Below are 22,098 nucleotides of genomic sequence, written 5' to 3'. Positions count from 1 at the left end.
ATTGTATCTTTTACAGTTTTGGCAGGTAATAAATTTATATTATTATTATATTATATTATTATATTGATAATAATTAGTTCAGTATACCAAAGGATTAAAATTTGAATAAGCAAATTAAAGGGCGGATCTACCTTTCTTTCAATAATTGACCCCCCCTCCCCCGCCCTCAGAATCTGAGCCTTCCCCTTGAGGCAGATCCCATTTATTTTCGATTCTGAGTATTTTTGGTTTTCCCTCCAAAGTTGACCCCCTCCCCTCCCTTGTCCTCGGAAATGGGGGATGGAGGGGCCTCTGAGCCTTCCCCTTCAGGAAGATCCCATTTATTTTCGATTCTGAGTATTTTTGGTTTTCCCTCCAAAATTGACCCACTCCCCTCCATTGTCCTCAGAAATGGGTGATGGAGGGGCCTCTGAGCTTTGCCCTTGAGGCAGATCCCATTTATTTTAGAGTGTGAGTATTTTTGGTTTTCCCTCGGAAAATTGACCCCCTCCCCTCCCTTGTCCTCAGAAATGAGGGAAGGAGGGGCCTTTGAGCCTTCCCATTGAGACATATCCCATTTATATTCGAATCTTTGCATTTTTTGGTTTTCCCTACACATTTTACCCCTCCCCTGCCCTCATAAGATGTGGACCAAATGGCCTATGTTCCTTGACCTTGGGGCCGATCCAATTTATTTTAAATTCTGTTCATTTTTGGTTTTCCCTCCAAAATTGACCCCCTCCCCTCCCTTGTCCTCAGAAATGGGGGAACGAAGAACCTCTGAGCCTTCCCCTTGAGGCATATCCCGTTTATTTTCGATTCTGAGTATTTTTGGTTTTCTCAAGTCAATCCTTAATAGGATCAAATTCGCAAATCCTACACTCCAATTCGCAAATCTCACTACCCCTTTTTAACTGTCATTCAAACAATTCTGATTGTAGTGTCCCAACCTAAATTATTATTAAATTCTTAACAACAACAAGAAAAAAAAATAAAAAAAAATAAAAAAAAAAACACTCATACTGTTATATTTTTTGCAATGTTTAGGAACAGGCAGGGAATCCCCACTCGTTTGGAATGGTACCAACGGGACATAAGCGAATAGCACGTAGTTTTATAACGTGTTTAATCACGTGTAGAGGTCCCATTGAATAACAATGGAAGAGGCATAAGACCATGTGAGAGGATACTCACTCTCTTTGAAAAGGTGTATACAGGGTATAGAATCCAGACGAAGCAATCTACTTGAATTTTACCCAATGTTAACATATAGTATTGGTTATTGGGAAGTATACAGACGTTTTCAGAGAGGATTTTTTCTGGTAGTAGGGAGGGGGAGTGGGTTGGAGGTTATGTGGGAGGATCTTACCATGAAGGAATTTTTCATGGGAGAAGGGACATTGCTATGAAGGGGGCGCCGGATTTCCCAGCATTATTTAAATAAATATCAGAAATTATATTTAAAAAAAAACAAGTTTTTAACTGAAAGTAAGGAGCAGCATCAAAACTTAAAACGACAGGAAACATTACGTATATGATTGGGTTCAACACCTGGTCAATAGCTCGCTCTTTAAGCCAAAGATTATTTAGTACTTTCATAAGAGCTATTTATTCTAATTAACGGCATTTGTGATTATGGGGTCATTTTTAAAGAATTGGAACAAGATTCGAACTTTAGCTTAAAGAGCAAGGTATTGACTAGGGGGCAAACCCTCTAATAAACGAATTAAGAATATAAGAATATAGAGGTTCGTTTCGTAAGTTACGTATTTTTATTACTAATAAAAACGTTCATAAAGAAAATTAAACAGGTTTCGCGGATGCCATTTAACCAAATAAAAGTAAAATTGATATTCAAATTTTTTTTTAATTATTCATGTACGGTGAGCCAAAATCAAAACCTGCATTAATTCAAAAACGTTCAAAACTTAAATAAAATAAAACAAGTTTTTTTAACTGAAAGTGAGGAACGACGTTAAAACTTAAAACGAACAGAAATTATTCCGAATAAGAAAGGGGATGTCCCCTCCTCAACGCCTCGCTCTTTACGCTAAAGTTTGACTTTCTCACAACTCTATTTTTTTAAACAATGAAAAACTTTAGCGTAAAGAGCGAGGCGTTGAGGAGGGGACAGCCCCTTTCATATACGGAATAGAAATCGTCGTTTTAAGTTTTAACGTCGTTCCTTACTTTCAGTAAAAAAAACACTTGTTTTTTTTTTATTTAATCACAATAAAGGTCACAATATAGTCCAAGCTCAGGATGTTATTGAGCAGACTTCTGGCTTTTGATGACGCCACGGAGTCCCCATTTGTCTCTATGTCTTCTAGGGCCTTAAAGGTCGGAACAACTAACTGCTTTGATATCTGTATCGCATCGTGTCTTTCGACCCATCGAGTTTCGCACAATCCTTTCAGATTGACTTCAGGGTAAGTTTTTAAGACAGCGCTTCGCTTGGCACCGAAGTGAAAGAAATTCACTGTTTCACGAATAAAAACCATCATACAGGGCTTGATATCAGGGATGTTGCTCGAGTCCGTCAAAACCAAGTTCAAGGAGTGGGAGACACAGTGAAAATACTGGATATTTGTTCGAGATAAAAGCCTGGGCTTCTGACAAATGCCCGCTCAAGTTTGCAGCCCCATCATACCCTTGTCCTCTGCATAGTTTCATATCGAGACCAAGTTTCTCAATTCGACTTAGTATAAATTGACCGAGGCTTTCACCTCGCAAGTCTTCAACAACAGCAAACTCGACAAACTCTTCCCTGATCTCCAAAGTTTCGCTGTCCAAAAATCGAAGCCCTAGAGCCATCTATTCCTGCCTTGATATGTCGGTTGTCTCGTCCGCCAGGATGGTGAAAACATGAGCCGATTTCACTTGATCAACAATCTTTGTGGTAATGAGCTGTCCGCAAATATCAACCAGTTCGTTCTGAATTCTGGGACTGCAGTACTGGGCATTGTCCGCACTTTTCTCAAACACCTCTTTCATTATTGGATCGTCTTTCATCCGATAGCGCAGCAAGATCCTAAAATTTCCATCGGTCTTTACAGGCTCTACAAAGGTCAATTTCCCTGAATCCTCATCCCCACGCAGTTCAAATCCATGCCGTCCACACAACAGTATTGTTTTTATGATGAGACGCAGCCGTGTTCTGTTTATTTTTATTTCATCTCTTTTATGATTATTAAAGACTTCCACTATAGAGGACTTTTGCCCACTTATTGTTACCAGGAAACTTTCCCCCCAAACAACAGCGTCTTTACGGTAGGAGTTTGACTGGTGTTTAGAAAAGTCTTCCAGGGCGTTTTTACAATTCACGTGAGGCTCCAAGACAAGCTACCCTAATTTTTGGTGAGACCCCCTTCCGGCTTGATCACAAGCAAACAAAGCACAATATTTGCAGAAACACCCTTTTTTCACTGCAGAAAATACTAGCCAAGCGTACTTATCCATCCAGCTAACTTGAAACTTCCTTGTTTTTGAGCCTGTGACATGAACTGGAAAAGGGTAGCCCTTGTTTGGTTTAAAATGCCTTTTCAGTAAATTATACTTTTTTTCATCGGAAACCGAACCTCTTCCTTCTAAAAAAGTTCCAATGTCAACCTCAACGTCAATGTTTATTTCTTCACGTTTGTCTGCTACTACCTCAGCATTTGGTATTGGTCCTTGAGCTGAAGTCGAAGGTTCAGTCGCAATGACAATGTTCAGATGATCACTATTGTCATCTTTTTCCGAGTCAACCTCACTAATTCGTCGTTTTTTACCCCAAAGCGGGAGAACACTCTGTTGTTTTTTCGACATTTTTACACTTGTCCTTTCTTTAGCAACACTTGGTTTTAGACTGTCAACTGAATGGGCCTGGGTTTATTTGCAAGAATGACCGCTTTATTCCCTAGAGAAGGACCAGGAACAGGAAATGATCTTTCAAACTAACAGATAACTCAAAGATTGCTTGACAGAGGGTGAGAAGTTAGAAAGGAAATGGGTTAATTCGATGCTGGTGACCCTATTGGGTAATTACAGGCCGAAAAATCATCGAAAACGGTTAACAAATTCGGTCTAGATCAGTAATTAACCACTATCCCTTATTCTGCGTGAATGATCAGAAAATTATGCAAAAAAAAATTGTGAGATTTCGGGGGGGGGGGGCGGACCGGAGGCCCCCCCCCCTCTGCGTACGTGCCTGAACTGGAATGCACAAAAGTAATGTATAACTAGAATACATAAGGTACTTAAGACTTCCTTTATTTTATATAACCCCAAGTATACACATTCAACACCTAAAGTATACCTTATAGGCTCATTGTGACGAAGTTCAATGAAGTCACTATAAAATCGCTCATACTTCTAAGATTAGAAAACTAGATCAATAAATTCTAGATTAAGATTAGAATATGCAAGAATTTTGGTTTTCTACGTTCTAAATATAGAATACACGTGGGCCCAGTCTGTTCGTAGATGACAAGTGAATTCTATATTTAGAACGTAGAAAACCAAAATTCTTGCATATTCTAATCTTAATCTAGAATTTATTGATCTAGTTTTCTAATCTTAGAAGTATGAGCGATTTTATAGTGACTTCATTGAACTTCGTCACAATGAGCCTATAAGGTATACTTTAGGTGTTGAATGTGTATACTTGGGGTTATATAAAATAAAGGAAGTCTTAAGTACCTTATGTATTCTAGTTATACATTACTTTTGTGCATTCAGTTCAGGCACGTACATCAGAGGGGGGGGCATCCGCCCCCCCCCCCGAAATCTCACAATTTTTTTTCGCATAATTTTCTGATCATTCACGCAGAATAAGGGATAGTGGTTAATTACTGATCTAGACCGAATTTGTTAACCGTTTTCGATGATTTTTCGGCCTGTAATTACCCAATAGGGTCACCAGCATCGAATTAACCCATTTCCTTTCTAACTTCTCACCCTCTGTCAAGCAATCTTTGAGTTATCTGTTAGTTTGAAAGATCATTTCCTGTTCCTGGTCCTTCTCTAGGGAATAAAGCGGTCGTTCTTGCAAATAAACCCAGGCCTATTCAGTTGACAGTCTAAAACCAAGTGTTGCTAAAGAAAGGACAAGTGTAAAAATGTCGAAAAAACAACAGAGTGTTCTCCAGCTTTGGGGTAAAAAACGACGAATTAGTGAGGTTGACTCGGAAAAAGATGACAATAGTGATCATCTGAACATTGCCGTTGCGACTGAACCTTCGACTTCAGCTCAAGGACCAATACCAAATGCTGAGGTAGTAGCAGACAAACGTGAAGAAATAAACGTTGAGGTTGACATTGGAACCTTTTTAGAAGGAAGAGGTTCGGTTTCCGATGAAAAAAAGTATAATTTACTGAAAAGGCATTTTAAACCAAACAAGGGCTACCCTTTCCCAGTTCATGTCACAGGCTCAAAAACAAGGAAGTTTCAAGTTAGCTGGATGGATAAGTACGCTTGGCTAGTATTTTCTGCAGTGAAAAAAGGGTGTTTCTGCAAATATTGTGCTTTGTTTGCTTGTGATCAAGCCGGAAGGGGGTCTCACCAATAATTAGGGCAGCTTGTCTTGGAGCCTCACGTGAATTGTAAAAACGCCCTGGAAGACTTTTCTAAACACCAGTCAAACTCCTACCGTAAAGACGCTGTTGTTTGGGGGGAAAGTTTCCTGGTAACAATGAGTGGGCAAAAGTCCTCTATAATGGAAGTCTTTAATAATCATAAAAGAGATGAAGTAGAAATAAACAGAAAACGGCTCCGTCTAATCACAAAAACAATACTGTTGTGTGGACGGCAAGGACTTGCACTGCGTGGGGATGAAGATTCGGGAAAATTGACCTTTGTAGAGCCTGTAAAGACCGATGGAAATTTTAGGATCTTGCTGCGCTATCGGATGAAAGACGATCCAATAATGAAAGAGGTGTTTGAGAAAAGTGCGGACAATGCCCAGTACTGCAGTCCCAGAATTCAGAACGAACTGGTTGATATTTGCGGACAGCTCATTACCACAGAGATTGTTGATCAAGTGAAATCGGCTCATGTTTTCACCATCCTTGCGGACAAGACAACCGACATATCGAGGCAGGAACAGATGGCTCTAGGGCTTCGATTTTTGGATAGCGAAACTTTTGAGATCAGGGAAGGGTTTATCGAGTTTGCTGTTGTTGAAGACTTGCGAGGTGAAAGCCTCTGTCAATTTATACTAACTCGAATTGAGAAACTTGGTCTCGATATGAAACTATGCAGAGGACAAGGGTATGATGGGGCATTTGTCAGGAGCCCAGGCTTTTATCTCAAACAAATATCCAGTATTTTCACTGTGTCTCCCACTCCTTGAACTTGGTTTTGACGGACTCGAGCAACATCCCTGATATCAAGCACTGTATGATGGTTATTCGTGAAACAGTAAATTTCTTTCACTTCGGTGCCTAGCGAAGCGCTGTCTTAAAAACTTACCCTGAAGTCAATCTGAAAAGATTGTGCGAAACTCGATGGGTCGAAAGACACGATGCGATACAGATATCAAAGCAGTTAGTTGTTCCGACCTTTAAGGCCCTAGAACACATAGAGACAAAAGGGGACTCCTTGGTGTCTTCAAAAGCCAGAAGTCTGCTCAATAACATCCTGAGCTTGGACCATATAGTGACCCTTATTGTGATTAAATAAAAAAAATACAAGTTTTCTTTAACTGAAAGTAAGGAACGACGTTAAAACTTAAAACGAACAGAAATTATTCCGTATATGAAAGGGGCTGTCCCCTCCTCAACGCCTCGCTCTTGACGCTAAAGTTTTTATTGTTTAAAAAAAAAATAAGAGTTGTGAGAAAGTCAAACTTTAGCGTAAAGAGCGAGGCGTTGAGGAGGGGACAGCCCCTTTCATATTCGGAATAATTTCTGTTCGTTTTAAGTTTTAACATCGTTCCTCACTTTCAGTTAAAAAAAACTTGTTTTTTTTATTTAATTTTTGAACGTTTTTGAATTAATGCAGGTTTTGATTTTGGCTCACCGTACATGAATAATAAAAAAAAAAAAATTGAATATCAATTTTACTTTTATTTGGTTAAATGGCTTTCTCGAAACCTGTTTAATTTTATTTACGGACGTTTTTATTAGTAATAAATATACGTAACTTACGTAACGAACCTCTATATTCTTATATTCTTAATTCGTTTATTAGAGGATTTGCCTCCTAGTTAATACCTTGCTCATTAAGCTAAGGTTCGAATTTTGTTCCAATTCTTTAAAAATGACCCCTTAATCACAAATGCCGTTAATTAGAATAAATAGCTCTTACGAAAGTACTAAATAATCTTTGGCTTAAAGAGCAAGGTATTGACCAGGGGATGAACCCAATCATATACGTAATGTTTCCTGTCGTTTTAAGTTTTGATGTTGCTCCTTACTTTCAGTTAAAAAACTTGTTTTTTTATAAACATAATTTCTGATCTTTATTTAAATAACGCTGAGAAATCCGGCATCCCCGTTCATAGCAATGTCCCTTCTCCCATGAAAAATTCCTTCATGGTAAGATCCTCCCACATAACCCCCGATCCCCCCCCCCTACTAACAGAAAAAATCCTCTCTGAAAACGTCTGTATACTTCCCAATAACCAATACTATATGTTAACATTGGGTAAAATTCATAAATTTCAGCCCTCCTCCCGGGGACTTCGGGGGATTAAGTCATCCTAAAAGACATAGTTATCATATTTTCGACTATGCTGAACAAAATGGCTATCTCAAAATTTTGATCGGGTGACTTTGGGAAAAAAATGAGCGTGGGAGGGGGCCTAGTTGCCCTCTATTTTTTTGGTCTCTTAAAAAAGTCACTAGAACTTTTAATTTCCGTTCGAATGAGCCCTCCCCCGATATTCTAGGATCACTGGGTCGATACGATCACCCCTGGGGAAAAAAAGACAATAAACAAACTACTAAACACGCCCCTAGGACAATTCTCCCGACAAAAAATGTAAAATTTTACATTTTTGTAGATAGAAGCTTCACACATCCGTAATTGCGTTCTCTTATGCCTTGAATCCGATGGTGTGATTTTTAGCAGGGCGTCGTAGTTTTTAGGGGGCCTTTTCCCCTTTTTTTCAAAATCAGCCAAATTTTCTCGAGCGCGTGACTTTTGATGGGTAGAACTAAACTTGATAAAACTTATAGATTTGAAATCAGTATTAAAAATCTGATTCTTTTGATATGTCTATTCGTATCAAAATTCTGTTTTCTACAGTTTTGGTTACCATTGAGCCGGGTCGCTCCTTACTTACAGTTCGTTACCACGAACTGTTTGATGGATTTTTTTCTGGGGTACACACTGAACTTGTCTAAGCTGCTGCAGTCAGAAAACATCGATATGGCTATGTGCATTCAGTGTGTCGAAAGTGTGACAGAAATGTTTCAAGATATACGAAATAAGGCGGAGGAGAAGTTCGGTCAGCTGTTTTCGGAAGTCACGTGCATATGCCAAGAACTGGAAATCACCATTACCATGCCACGAAAGAGAAACAACGTCAACATCCCAAATGATATCGCTGCAGAAAAGCATATAGAATTTTACTATCGATTTTCCCTTTTCATCCCATTTGTGGACCAACTCATACAATCACTCGAATCTCGATTCACAAAGCACAAGGTTATTCTGAAATGCCTCAGCGGAATTCTGGCATCTTTTGTCGTAAAACAGTCTATTGGCGATGCTAAAGAACTGATCAAGTCATATACTTCAGATCTAACAAGCTCGGAGTCCGCTGTCAAGGCTGAGCTTGAACTATGGCGGGCTAAGTGAATGAAAGTAGATCCCAGTCTTTTTCCAAAGACGGCAGTGCAGAGCCTGGCTGAGTGTGAGCGAGGCATATTTTCCAACGTCCAAATGTTACTCCGCTTTTCTGTGTCATTCCTATTTCTATAGCATGTGCTGAGAGGTTATTTCTTCAACGAAAATACTAAAAACCTGTCTCCGCAGCCGAATGGATGAAGGTCGACTAAATGGCTTGGCACTTTTGAACGTCCATTGAGATGTTTCTTTATGAGTGGATGAGGTTCTGGAAAAGTTTTGCTCTTAGCTCTGCTCGTAGGTTACAATTTGCAATGTAGGGCGAGTCTTTATTTCTTGATATGTGTGCTTTTGGTTTTTGTATATGTTACGTAATATAATGCGCCTTTTATATACTGTTTTGAAGGATTTGGGCCCCCACCGAAAAAAAATTCCTGCGTACGTGCCTGTTCCAGTTGATAATCATTACTTTTGACCCCAAGGAAGTTCCATTACGTTTCTAATATAACTTTTTAACCGAACTCGAAAATGCAACCTGGATTTTCATTCGCTGCTTTGGCATAGTTTATAGCCAATTATTAGTATATTATAGCCTATAACTAATAGCCTATAGTATATTAGCATAATTATAGCCTATTATATTATATATAGTTTTGGCATAGTCTCTGGTTTAGTTTCACTTCAAGATTGACTTTGAAAATACAATCATAATCTAACTAGCCACCATGTAATATTTTTTTAAGTAAAAAATTTTACCGAAAAATAATTGACAAAATAATTAGGTATAAACTTTAGATTCTATAAGGATCTGAATTTCAATATTAAGAAATTCAGCCTTTAGTATTAGAAAAGTTGCGTTAGAAAGCTTTTCGAAATAGGGCTTTTGTTTCTTTCTTTTTCTTTTTGAAACGCCCAAGTTATACAAATGGCAGTTTTTTCTCGCTAGATATTTTTTTTTTAATGGTCTTTGAAATTTTTGGTTGCTATGGACTATTTTACCTTTTGGGGCCTTATTAAGGGCTCAAAATTTAATTTCCTCTAGAATTAATTATTGTATCATGAAAAAGGACAAAAAAGACATCAAGTTATGTATTCACCTTCACCTTAACTCAATTATATTGTCAGCTACAATCCTACATAAATAAATCCTCACAGCAGCTTTTGCCTGCACAAAAAGGTTGCTTTAAATCATCCATTAAAATTCTATTATTGAAAGTAACTGAATAGACTTTTAGACGAATTACTGATCCTGATACCTTGCGAAAGCGTTGTGGATACAGCTGCTTACGCCGGTTGAAGGTTTGCCGGTTCAATCCCCGTGTCGCAAGGAAAAACTCCTCAGAAGTATTAAGTATAAATTTTTTTTTTCGTTTTATGTCTTAATGTCACTCTTTACTTTCATTTGAAGAAGCTTATTTTATATATAATAAGAATGCAAATCAATGTGACTTACTGCCAGGTGTGGTCCACGGTCATCTTTCATGTAACGTCAAAATCCATCTCACATGTTACATTAATTGCAACGGGTTCGTGGGCTTTTCCTCTCTCTTTTAATCCTGAGTGTGTATTTTCTTTTAATAAGGTCTTGACATGCTAGATATCAAGAGAATGCTTTTGGACACTATTCAAAATGTAGTTAATTGCTATCTGAAAAGCAAATATAACTTTTTTTTTCAAAGATAAGCCTTGTAGTAGTTATGTTAATATGGGTGTACAAAGAATCACCTTGTATTAAATAGCCCCTTCTTCCAACATTTGCATGTGAAATATTGGTTTGAATGGGCCTCACTGAAATTGATTTGTGACTGCTCCAGTTTTAAATTAAAGCTCCAAGGACATCAGATTAAAAATATTTTGCTCCCTGAACACATTTTCAGTTTAACCATACCTGAAAACAGCGATTTTCTTGTTTTCTTTTGGCTGTTAAGAAATATGAAATTTTTAGGGCAGTACCACATTTTATTCAGAGTTGCCAAGTTGAGCCATGAAAATAATTAAACCATTAACAAGTGTTGACTCCCAGAGAGTTATAGTGTTAAATTTACGGAAAGCCCAACCAACTTGACAGTAGTCACGCTGAAATCAGAATTTTATGATTAAGCACAGTTTTAGTGTTGAAATGGATTTGTGTCAACTAGTGGTTCCAATTCACGAAAATGCTGGGGGAGGGGATAAAATCGGTTTTGTTTTAAATCTGGGAAGAGGGGAAAATAATTTGTTTAATCTAGGCAGGGGGCAATTTTTTGATTTTATAAAAATAACAAAAAGGGTATTTTTCAATGACAAAATAAAAAAAGTATTTTTCGAAATATAAGGAGGTGGTTATCTAAAGTAGGTCTAATGCCCTCCTACAATTTTGTGCCATTGGTATCAACTTTTTCTGTTAAAGTAAAACAAAAATCTCTTTAATTTTTAGGTAAAGTAAAAAAAAGTATCTGAATTCTAGGCCTATATTAAAACAGAATTTGAATGATTGGAAGTTGATCAAATTTATGTAGATGGCTGGATTAGTCAGTATCAGGATTATAAGAACCTGGTAGTAATCTAAGATTGAATTTAAGAGTAAACATGTTTTTAATGCTGAAATGGATTTACGTCAATTCATCTGTTAAATTAAATCATGAATCTCCATGTGTCTTTTCAGGTGTCATAAAAAATGTTTGAACCTGTCCGATTTCTAAATTCAAATGGTATTTGAATGATTCAAGGCTGATTTAATTCAATTAGATAAATTTAATGAATTTTATTAATTTAACTAGATTAGGTAGAATCAGGATATTTGCAGTAGTTGTATTTTAATGAAATGAAAGATTCGAAGTGCTTTTAACACTGAAATGGATGTTTGTCTATTTTTTGTCTTAAGCGAGGGGGACCTATATCTCAGAAAGCCACGTGTGCTGCACAGCTTTCGTGCAGCACAGATTCCGACAAGCTTGGCTTGCGCCACCTGGTGTGTATTATTTCTGAGTGTCCCCCTCCCCCTTTGGTCTCAAGTCGAAATAGTAATCCATGTATTTTATAGGTAAAGTAACAATAAATCTGAAATATGGACAATCTCTAAATTTTTATAATTCAGTCTGAATGATCGGGATTTGATTTAATTTAACTAGATTTCTGGGTTAGTCAGTATAATAATTAAAACTTTTTTTATTTTTTTGTTATTTTGGGATGGATCTTTGTAATCTTTTTGTGGTAAGTTAAATATAGAAGTTTTTGTTGATTTAATTTATTTAGATAGCTGGATTATTAATCCTCTATTTTATTTACACATATTTTAATTTTGTAAAGTCAATTTAAAAAAAGGAAATGCTTAAAGTGGTGGCTGGCGTTTATAATCCCCCCCCTCCCGGCGATTACCCCCCGGAAAATAACCCCCCCCCCGAAAATAACCCACGAAGAAAATACCCCCCCCCCACCCGGAAAATACCCCCCGCGGAAAATATCCCCCGGGAAAACCCTCCTCGGAAAATACCCCCCCGTGGAAAATAAGGCTTTCTAAATTTTAGTATTTATTTGAGTTAATTTTTTTAATTTCCGGTGGGGGAAGGAATTTTGGTACTTGTGTATTATGCGCCACTCAATCAAGTTTACGCTGTGTAAAATTCGAGAACACACCGGTTTTTTGTTAGTTTCTTCGTTACTTTAGAAATAAATTTGGGTTTTAAATTTGCACATTAGAGGGGGAGGGGGTAAAGTATAGTGGGTCTGTATGCACAATGTGGTTTTGGTACAATTATTCTGCAATAGATAGATAGATAAGTATATTTTAAAGCCAAATATACGACCATGAACACAGTTAAATAACAAATGAAAGGCACAAATACCATAAACTTTGATCAGCAATCATCATAAAACACTTAAACGAAACATTACATTAACCTGATAATAGTTCTTAATGCTTGGAAAAACGGTGTTTGAAAAAAAAACATTTAACACTTGGAAAAAACACTTAAATGAAACTTTACATTTACTTTATACTAGGATTCTTTTTCATTTTATTTTTTTTAGTTAACAAAATTTTCAGACGCGTCACTATTCTTGTGTAATTTTTTAGTGGCTATGTACCTCGAAAGAATTGTTTTCATCCAAATACTTTATCCTCCTCCCCGCCCTATGTGCAAATATATAGCCCAAATTATATATTTCCCATATATTCTGTCACTTGTCTTTGTCTTGTCTCGTGCTAAGCTGAAAAAAAACCTGATGAAGAAACCGGTTTTGTTTTCGAATTTTACACAGCATAAACTTGAGTGAGTGGCGCATAATACACAAGTACCAAAATTCCTTCCCCCTACGAAAGTTAAAAAAATAAACTCAAATAAATTATAAAATTTGGAAAGCCTTCTTTTCTATGGGGGGGGGGGGGTATTTTCCGCGGGGAGGTTTTTTTTTCCGTGGGTTGATTTTTTTTTTTGGGGGGGGGGGGGTAGTCGTCTCTGGGGTAAACGCCTAGAACTGCTTAAAGTCATGACAGGCTGGCTTTTTATTACCTGACTGCTTGCTTTTGCTTTCGATCCTCGGCAATGTGCTCCGGCCCTGGGCCCCGCAAATATAACGTTAAGGAAAATATTTATTCACTTGTCATGAAAAAAAAATGTTTACCATATTTCATTTTGATCGTGACGTCACATTTTCAGTTGTTTGTTTAGAATTTTTGTAGCCAATCCCCATTCTCATTTCACTTTCCGCTTGAATAAGTAATTCAGGGTGGTTCTAGTCTTAAAGAGATAAATGGCACTAGCGATTTTTTTCTACCCATTTTGATTCTTGCTACTTGAGAGAAGTTTGAAGCCAGAATTAACTTTAATGTAACTGGATTTCTTATTAATTTATTTGTCACAATCTATTGTATGATAACCATAATATCGTTGTAAAAATACTACATTAATCACTGAACAAGTGGAATATTTCCCTTTTCTTTTGCTGGTATCATAAATCTTCTTTTCTTGTTTTTTCACTTAATTTTTTCTTCATTAATTAATTTTTACTTATGTTTTTGCTGATTTTCGGGAATCTTTTGAATAAGAGATCTGACTGAAAAAAATTGATTTTTTCATGTTCAAGATGTTTCGGTCAACATAAATAAGTCACGTCATGTTATAGGACTTAATTATTTACCTTCGACTTACCCAATCATCTGGTTTAGTTCCTAATTAGCTATCAGCACATTATTCGAAAGACAGGTCTAATATATAAGTTTGGCTAAACGGATAGCGAATAGCACTAGCTTTTTTTTGCTTTTGACTTTCTGCTAACCTTCCGATACTTCATTTTCTATATTTTCTTCTTCTTCTTATATTTAACAGCAGGCGGGCTTTTCAGTAGTACTATTTAGCCCTTTTGCTTTTGCTTCGCTCTGTGGGCTACAGGGCTACTGGCTTGATTGCCTCATATATATTGGATATTTTCAGATATCTTTCAGTAGATCTTTTGACTCTAGGAGTTCAATTATGAGATTATAGATGTCGATTTCTATGCTCTGTGCACAGGTATAATTGGCTAGGCTCTTGGCTGATAGTGAGATTTTGTGGTGTTTGAAGCATTTTAACACTTTACAAAGCAAGGTATGTTTTGCAGACGTCAGCGTATTATATTCAAACAGGCAATGGTCAATTATTTCATTATTCATATTACAATGCCTGCAACTAGGGTACAGGGGAATTGAACCACTTGAATTAGAAAACTTATATAAGAATGCAACAAAATTTAATCCATTTGCTCCAGAACGAATTATATGGTAAATTTTATAAAAACAATTAATGAGAAAGAGAGAAAGGATATGATTATTCTTATTAAAATTAATATCTGATAGTCTACGACGGGATATATTTCTACACAGGATTGATCTTCCACTTGGCAGGTCAATATTTATAGCATTAAGGTTAAGCATATATTTGGGGATTGCATGTTTGGTTTGTGCATCCTGTTTGTCAGTTAAGGGATTAATTCCTGGTAGTGTTTCTGGTTTGTTTCTTCTTGGGAGGGGGGGGGGGGGGGCAGGCTGACGATATCTCACAGGACAAGCACGCTTGTTTAATTGGTGATTCCTTCTGAAAGGGATGTGAGATAGGGGACTTAGAGGATGGTGTCTCATATGGGGTACTTGATGCATTGGAGGCGTTTGACTTGGGGGTTTTGGTTGGTTTCATTACGGGCTTTATGTGGTATTGTTGGGCAGCATTTGCTTCCATTGCTGCAAAGGGGTATGGAATGGCCTTCTCATTTGCTATTTGGAGTGTTAGTGCTCTTTTCTTATATGCAGGGCATAGTGATTTATTGGTAAATTCATGTGGGCCTTTGCAATTGATACATGTAGGCTGAGTGTTGTTGCAAGTTGTCAACTCTTTAGGATGGAATTCTTTACAATTACTACACTCTAGGAGAATTTCATTGCATTTGTTTCATTGCAAAAGAATCCTAGTATAAAGTAAATGTAAAGTTTCATTTAAGTGTTTTTTCCAAGTGTTAAATGTTTTTTTTTTTCAAACATCGTTTTTCCAAGCATTAAGAACTATTATCAGGTTAATGTAATGTTTCGTTTAAGTGTTTTATGATGATTGCTGATCAAAGTTTATGGTATTTGTGCCTTTCATTTGTTATTTAACTGTGTTCATGGTCGTATATTTGGCTTTAAAATATACTTATCTATCTATCTATTGCAGAATAATTGTACCAAAAACACATCGTGCATACAGACCCACTATACTTTACCCCCTCCCCCTCTAATGTGCAAATTTAAAACCCAAATTTATTTCTAAAGTAACGAAGAAACTAACAAAAAATCGGCGTGTTCTCGAATTTTACACAGCGTAAACTTGATTGAGTGGCGCATAATACACAAGTACCAAAATTCCTTCCCCCACCGGAAATTAAAAAAATTAACTCAAATAAATACTAAAATTTAGAAAGCCTTGTTTTCCACGGGGGGGTATTTTCCGAGGGAGGGGTTTTTCCCGGGGGATATTTTCCGCGGGGGGGTATTTTCAGGGAGGGGGGGGGGTATTTTCTGCGTGGGTTATTTTCGGGGGGGGGGTTATTTTCCGGGGGTAATCGCCGGGAGGGGGGGTTTATACTAGGATTCTTTTTCATTTTATTTTTTTTAGTTAACAAAATTTTCAGACACGTCGCTATTCTTGTGTAATTATTTAGTGGCTATGTACCTCGAAAGAATTGTTTTCATCCAAATACTTTATCCCCCTCCCCGCCCTATGTGCAAATATATAGCCCAAATTATATATTTCCCATATATTCTGTCACTTGTCTTTGTCTTGTCTCGTGCTAAGCTGAAAAAAAAAACCTGATGAAGAAACCGGTTTTGTTTTCGAATTTTACACAGCATAAACTTGAGTGAGTGGCGCATAATACACAAGTACCAAAATTCCTTCCCCCACCGGAAATTAAAAAAATTAACTCAAATAAATACTAAAATTTAGAAAGCCTTATTTTCCACGGGGGGTATTTTCCGAGGGAGGGGTTTTCCCGGGGGATATTTTCCGCGGGGGGTATTTTCCGGGAGGGGGGGGTATTTTCTGCGTGGGTTATTTTCGGGGGGGGGGTTATTTTCCGGGGGGTAATCGCCGGGAGGGGGGGGTTATAAACGCCAGCCACCACTTTAAGCATTCTACAGAATTCAGGCAATTAAATACTCTATTAAGCCCACAAGCCAAAAAACAAGATATCAAGATAGTAAAAGACAATAAATGCATACAAAAAGTATTCAAACCATATTTAGTTTTGGTTTTATATTTCCTAATTTTATTGCTGATTATATTGCACTAACGTAATTATGTTGCATAAATAATCCTTTTTCAAAGATCTTTTATTTCATTTTCTACAAAAAGCTATAATTATATGATGGCTGATAATCAACGGGGAAAAAAGTACAAATATCTTATCAAACTTTCCATTCAAATTTCTACTATTCAAAATATGAATGGTAGAAAATTAGCTAGGATGAATCTGATATTTGAGTTCAATCCACGAATGAAAGAAGATAGTTGCGAAAGTGTTTTCTTCTTTTTTTCTGTAAACGAAGCAAAGTTTCTTAGGCTTGTAACTTTTGTAGAGTAACTTAAAACTTAACGAATTTTATATTTTCCTTTCGGTACTCATGGTATATGTAGAACTCCTGATAATGAAGACTTTTACTTTAATTGAAAATAGATAAGAGACTGGAATCAAAAGAAAAAGAATGTTCAGTTTTTGAAACCCTTATAGCCTTGAAATAAACTCACCCTCAGCTCAACTCCATTTGTCAAGTACCCTTCTATTGTTAAATTCACAAAGAAGACCAGCTTTAGTAATAACAAATGTTGAATCAGCTGTTTTGCCTCTGCCACACGCAACGTCACAAAAATCGTTATTTCTTTGCTCTCCCAGAATCGCAGATCTTCCCATGATTGGAACAGGTTCTTTATACTAAAAAAGATCACAGTTAAATTATGTTAGGAAGAGTTCTGCCTTTAGGAAAGAATACTCCATCATACATGCAATCAGAACACATTTACAACATAACATTCTGGCATCAACAAAGAGTCAGGGGGTGCCAATTTCAAGAAATTATGTATACTTGGTGGCGCGTGCCAAGCGTGGCGGAAAGTGTGCCAAGCGTGGCGATACTGTACAGCATGCGTGGCGTTCCGAGATGTACTATGTGGTGGAAAGTGGGCACCCCTTGCGCGGAGCATTGTTTAAAAAGTGAGTTATTTATGAGAATGAGATATGAATAATGCAAGTAAAGAGAGAAGAAAGTGAAAATAGAAAGAGAAAAGGAAACTAGGAATTTGATGAACAGCCAAAGAGCTCGGCCCTCATGCAGAAATCCTGAGTCTGCACATGTCCGCACAAGATTTTATCATTAGGTAGTGTGAGGGCCAAAGCCACAAAAAAAATATTTGGAAACTTGTCTCTAGAATTACGTAGCTATATAAAATATGTATATATAAAAATAGTGGCAATTCGTCTTTGCTATTACGGTGAAGCAAGGTATGTATTCTCAGTTGAAAAATGATAGTAGATAAATAAAAAACAGCTTATTTGGCAGGATTACGCATCGAGCAAGGTAAGTTTACGAATCACTTCCAGATATTAGCACGTTACAGTACAGAAAGTTTATTCACAAACAAGTCTCACTATCACAAAGTTTTGAATATTTATTCTTACAAAGCTAGTCTAAACCTGAGGAAACCAATTCCAAAAACATCATTTTTTTATTTATTATGTCAACTTTTGTCAGTTTAATCTTTTGGCAGTGGACACTCATTTTTTTCAACACGCGTAAGCATGAGTCACACTTCTGCAACTCTTCCAAGAGTAGCAAAGGACTGATAAGCTGAGCCTGCAGAAGCCAGCTGACTGGTGGCTGTTACTATTACACCCACTATGCCTGCAAGAAGTTGAAAGGACCAATCCACCCCTTAAAATTATGTTGTGACTTGTCAAATTTCTCATAGTCCAGTTACCAATATTATGCAGTCAAAACATCAAGGCTACAGCAGGTATTTCTCATCACTGAATCTTATGGTAAGTGAGAGAAATTGAATTAGCACGCGGTTGCACAATTGAAAAGATGTCAAAAAATTTAAATTTTATAGGAGAGCAAGAAAACTGAAAAGCCCGTTCTGTATTTTTCATTTGTTATTAATGAACTATTGTTTGAACAAGGAAAGTTCTTATCTGGCCACGAAGATAGACAAAATGTTTATACAAAAAAAAACATAATCGATTATTTCTGTGTCTAAAAAAGGCGATCTCATTTTGGAAAAATACTGCTACTACTACTAACAACTCACCACAGCACCAAGCCACCTGAGGTCAACACAGCTACGAATGCTCCTCCTCCATCCCAGTCCATTCAAAGCCTCCCTCTTTACACCCACTCAGGAAGTTCCCATTTCACTTAAATCTCTCCTTACGACATCCACCCTAAGCAAGGACAACCTGCTTTCTGTTTGGACCTAGACGGTTAGCTGAAAAAGACGATCTTTGGTAATCTGTCACCCTTGATCCGCAGCACGTGCTCTAGCCATCCCAATCTTTCTCTCGTTATAGCTATATAAAATGGGATTGAACCACACTTTTCGTGCAGCCTCCTGTTTGAAATACGGTCATTCAGCCGGGTACCCTGAACAATCCGTAGGCAATTTCTCTGAAAAAAACCCGGTAAATCTCCTCCGTTTTTCCGAGCACCAGACGGGGGCGTCCCAAGGGGGGGGGGGCAACTTTTTTGGCATATGGCAGAAATTTGGCAAAATCGGCCAAAATTTAGCAAAATTCTTGATTTCTGCAGAAAATTTGGCATAAATCAGGCAGCAATTTGGTAGAATTTACAAACCCCCTCCCCCCAATAAAATGAGCCTCAGGACGCCCCTGGCGCCAGATACTTCTAATATACTTGAGACCTATGGGAAGTGGGAAAGATATGGGAAAGTGGACTGGACAGAAATGCGATTACAAGTAGGCTATTTCATTAATAAAGTGCTTCATTAATAAAGTGATTCATTTCATAGGTGGGTTGTAAATACCACCCTGATGATGAGTATTACATAATGTCCTTTGAATTTACCACAGCCACACTAAGTCTGAACTTACCATTAAGGGACAAGGCAAGATAAAACTTTTGATAATGGTTATTAGTGTCTTTGGGACATTTCAGCTTAGCCTCTAACTCAGCTGCAATTTTTCCAACATTAAGCAGCTTTAACACTACGTACATAATTTATATACTAAGTGGTTTATGTTACATTAAATATAACCTTTCACTCTTAAACAAGTCCTTTAACTCAAGGCTAACTTAAAAAATCCATAAAACCAATGTAATAATGGTCTATGTTCATCACAATTATCATCAGTGGAGAATTCAAAAAATTAAAAATGTTGAATGGAGGAGATTCAAGCTCAGATCAAGCCTTTCTTTGTATTTTCATAAAGAACCCCCCCCCTCTAGATTTCGAAAAATATATTTTTGTACATTCACTCAAAAATTACTATCAAAATCATTGAAGGTCTGGCTCTTTAACTCTCTCATAATCCCCATTGCTATGCATTAGATAATTTTGGAGACCCCACTGCCTTTCCATGACGATAAAATAAAAGTTCAAAATAGGGATAAAATCCTTTTTAATAGACAGTGTATAGAAATTCACAAAAAAATACCAGATATTTCGGTCACACATACAGTAACCGTCATCAGTAGTAAAACTACTGATGATGGTCACTGTATATGTGACCGAAATATCTGGCATTTTTTGTGAATTTTCTATACACTGTCTATTAAAAAGGATATTATCCCTATTTTGAACTTTTATTTTATTGCTATGTATGTAAGTGAAACATGGTCAATTAAAGCTGATGACAAAAGGCAAATATTCGCATTTGAAACAAAAGGTCTCTGTCGCATAGCAGGGATCACCTACATTGACCAAGTATCCAATGAAGACCTCTGTAAACTCCTCCACTATCATGGGCTGAATTAGAAGTCAGCAACTCTGCTGGCTTGGTCATACCCGACGAATGTCATCAAATCAACTCCCCAAAATCACGTTTGAAGGACGGGTACATGGCACACAACCTCGTGGCCAATCTCGCAAGAGATGGTACAACTTCAATGGCCAGAACCTCACCCAACTCCTGGGTGTTGCACCAGATAAAACCAAATACCGTCGCCATATTCAACGACTAGTGAGATGAGAAGAAGCCCCAATACAGCCACAAAGGCCAGATGGGATATAAGTCAAGTAAATCACTTAAAAAATACCCTACGTTTTCTTGAATTGGTGCTCCCTGCTTTCATAATCACTGAACTTCAATTTCATGAAATCACTAAGATATTACCAGGAATGACCAGATGCAAATGAACTAGATATAATTAATAACGTATTCTTTTGTCTTGTTCTTTTTTTATTTTGCCACTGTTCACTCAGTTTCAACAAAACACTCATTCAAATTTTTCTTCCAATTTTTCAAGCCATGTGGTTTAAACGGACAAATAATTTTTTTTTCCTAACTGTGCCACATTAATTATTCAATGCTCCCAAAAAAACGACTCAAACTAGACTACCAAAGTGAATTTGAACAGAAAGATTGACGCTTTCAAATGAATCTTAGTGCAACGCTAAACCCCATATTTACCAGGTTAGGAACACCCAACTTATCATTTAGAGAGAGAAAAGAAACTAGAAAATGCAAGTCACACTAAAACTAGCTTACACATTTAAATCTGACATGCCATTTTATGATTTATACAACAAGAGAAAGACTCATTGCTTTTCCACTGAGTAGACACTTTTACAAGACTAAATTAAAAACTTTTTTCCAATCAAAATTAAAGAGTGACATTTAAACTTAAAACAAAAAGAGACTATCCCACATAAGTGAGATTTTTTTCACCTGGTGGTTGTAAGCCCCAACTCTTTAAGCTAAAGTTTAACTTAAGCTTTATTGACAGTATGATCAATATCTATAGTGTGTTTACGCTAAAATTTAGTTTATGCATAACAATGCTTCGAAAATGATAATAAAGTCGTGTTCAGGGGGTAGGAGGTTTGACCCCCTCCCCACGAAATGTTTGCCCGACTCGAAAAAACGTAACAAAAATAAATGTAAACAAATTTTTGATGCGTTATTAAAAGCTTTTTTTTGCAAAACCCCTGCAGAATAATCCTTTTGTACCACCCCTCCCCCCCCCCAAAAGAAAAATCCTGGATACAGCTATACGGATACGTAACAGGTTTACCCCCTCCCCCTCCAAAATTTTTTTCCCGCCCATAAAAAAAATAACAAAATTGCATAATAACAAATTTTTGATCCGTCTTGCAAAGTTTTTGTAAGATTCTCACCTGAACAAAATCCTGGGTACGACCTTGACTATAATGTTTGCATTTGGTCAGATTTCTTAGATTAGTACAATCTCTTTCAGCCAACTTATCCACATCTGATTATGTGTCTCACTCTTGAATTATATTTTTGCTCACCCAAATTGAAGGACTAAAAAACAATACTATGTGATGACCAAGGTGCACAGTTAAAACGTTTTTGGTAGCCATATCTACTCAAATGAGGCCCCATCCTTACCCCTGGACAGGGTCACTTGGAGAAGACTGACTGCTCACTCAGATTGAAGAACTAGAAAATAATGTTACATGACAACAAAGGTGCACAGTTAAAACGTTTTTGATACCCATATCTGCTCAAATGAGGCCCCATCCCTACCCCTGAACAGGGTTACTTGGAGAAGACTGACTGCTCACCCAAATTGAAGAACTATAATATAATACCACATGACGACAGTGCTGTCAACCAGTTATATCTACACTAGCAACCTTACAGAACAAGAGCATTAACTAACT

At 37.1% G+C, this 22,098-nt stretch overlaps 1 long non-coding RNA gene and 1 pseudogene across 1 annotated transcript in view; both read right to left on the bottom strand.

Moving 5' to 3' along the window:
* Positions 1-21,868, bottom strand: part of LOC148940885 (uncharacterized) — a 53,546-nt gene extending 31,678 nt beyond the window's left edge. The window contains exons 1-2 of the long non-coding RNA XR_016143378.1: positions 21,589-21,868; positions 16,987-17,170 (exon numbers count right to left, since the gene is read on the bottom strand). This is a non-coding gene — a long non-coding RNA (uncharacterized LOC148940885). The remainder of the gene's footprint in view (positions 1-16,986; positions 17,171-21,588) is intronic.
* Positions 2,199-3,786, bottom strand: LOC148940886 (52 kDa repressor of the inhibitor of the protein kinase-like; annotated as a pseudogene).
* Positions 21,869-22,098: the final 230 nt, after the last annotated feature.

The sequence above is a fragment of the Artemia sp. Qi Xiang Cuo genome, chromosome 19, assembly GCF_049724085.1.
Source record: "Artemia sp. Qi Xiang Cuo chromosome 19, ASM4972408v1, whole genome shotgun sequence".
Taxonomy (NCBI): Eukaryota; Metazoa; Arthropoda; class Branchiopoda; order Anostraca; family Artemiidae; genus Artemia; species Artemia sp. Qi Xiang Cuo.
The sequence above is the reverse complement of the archived record's forward strand: the minus strand, read 5'-3'. Positions and strand labels throughout refer to the sequence as shown.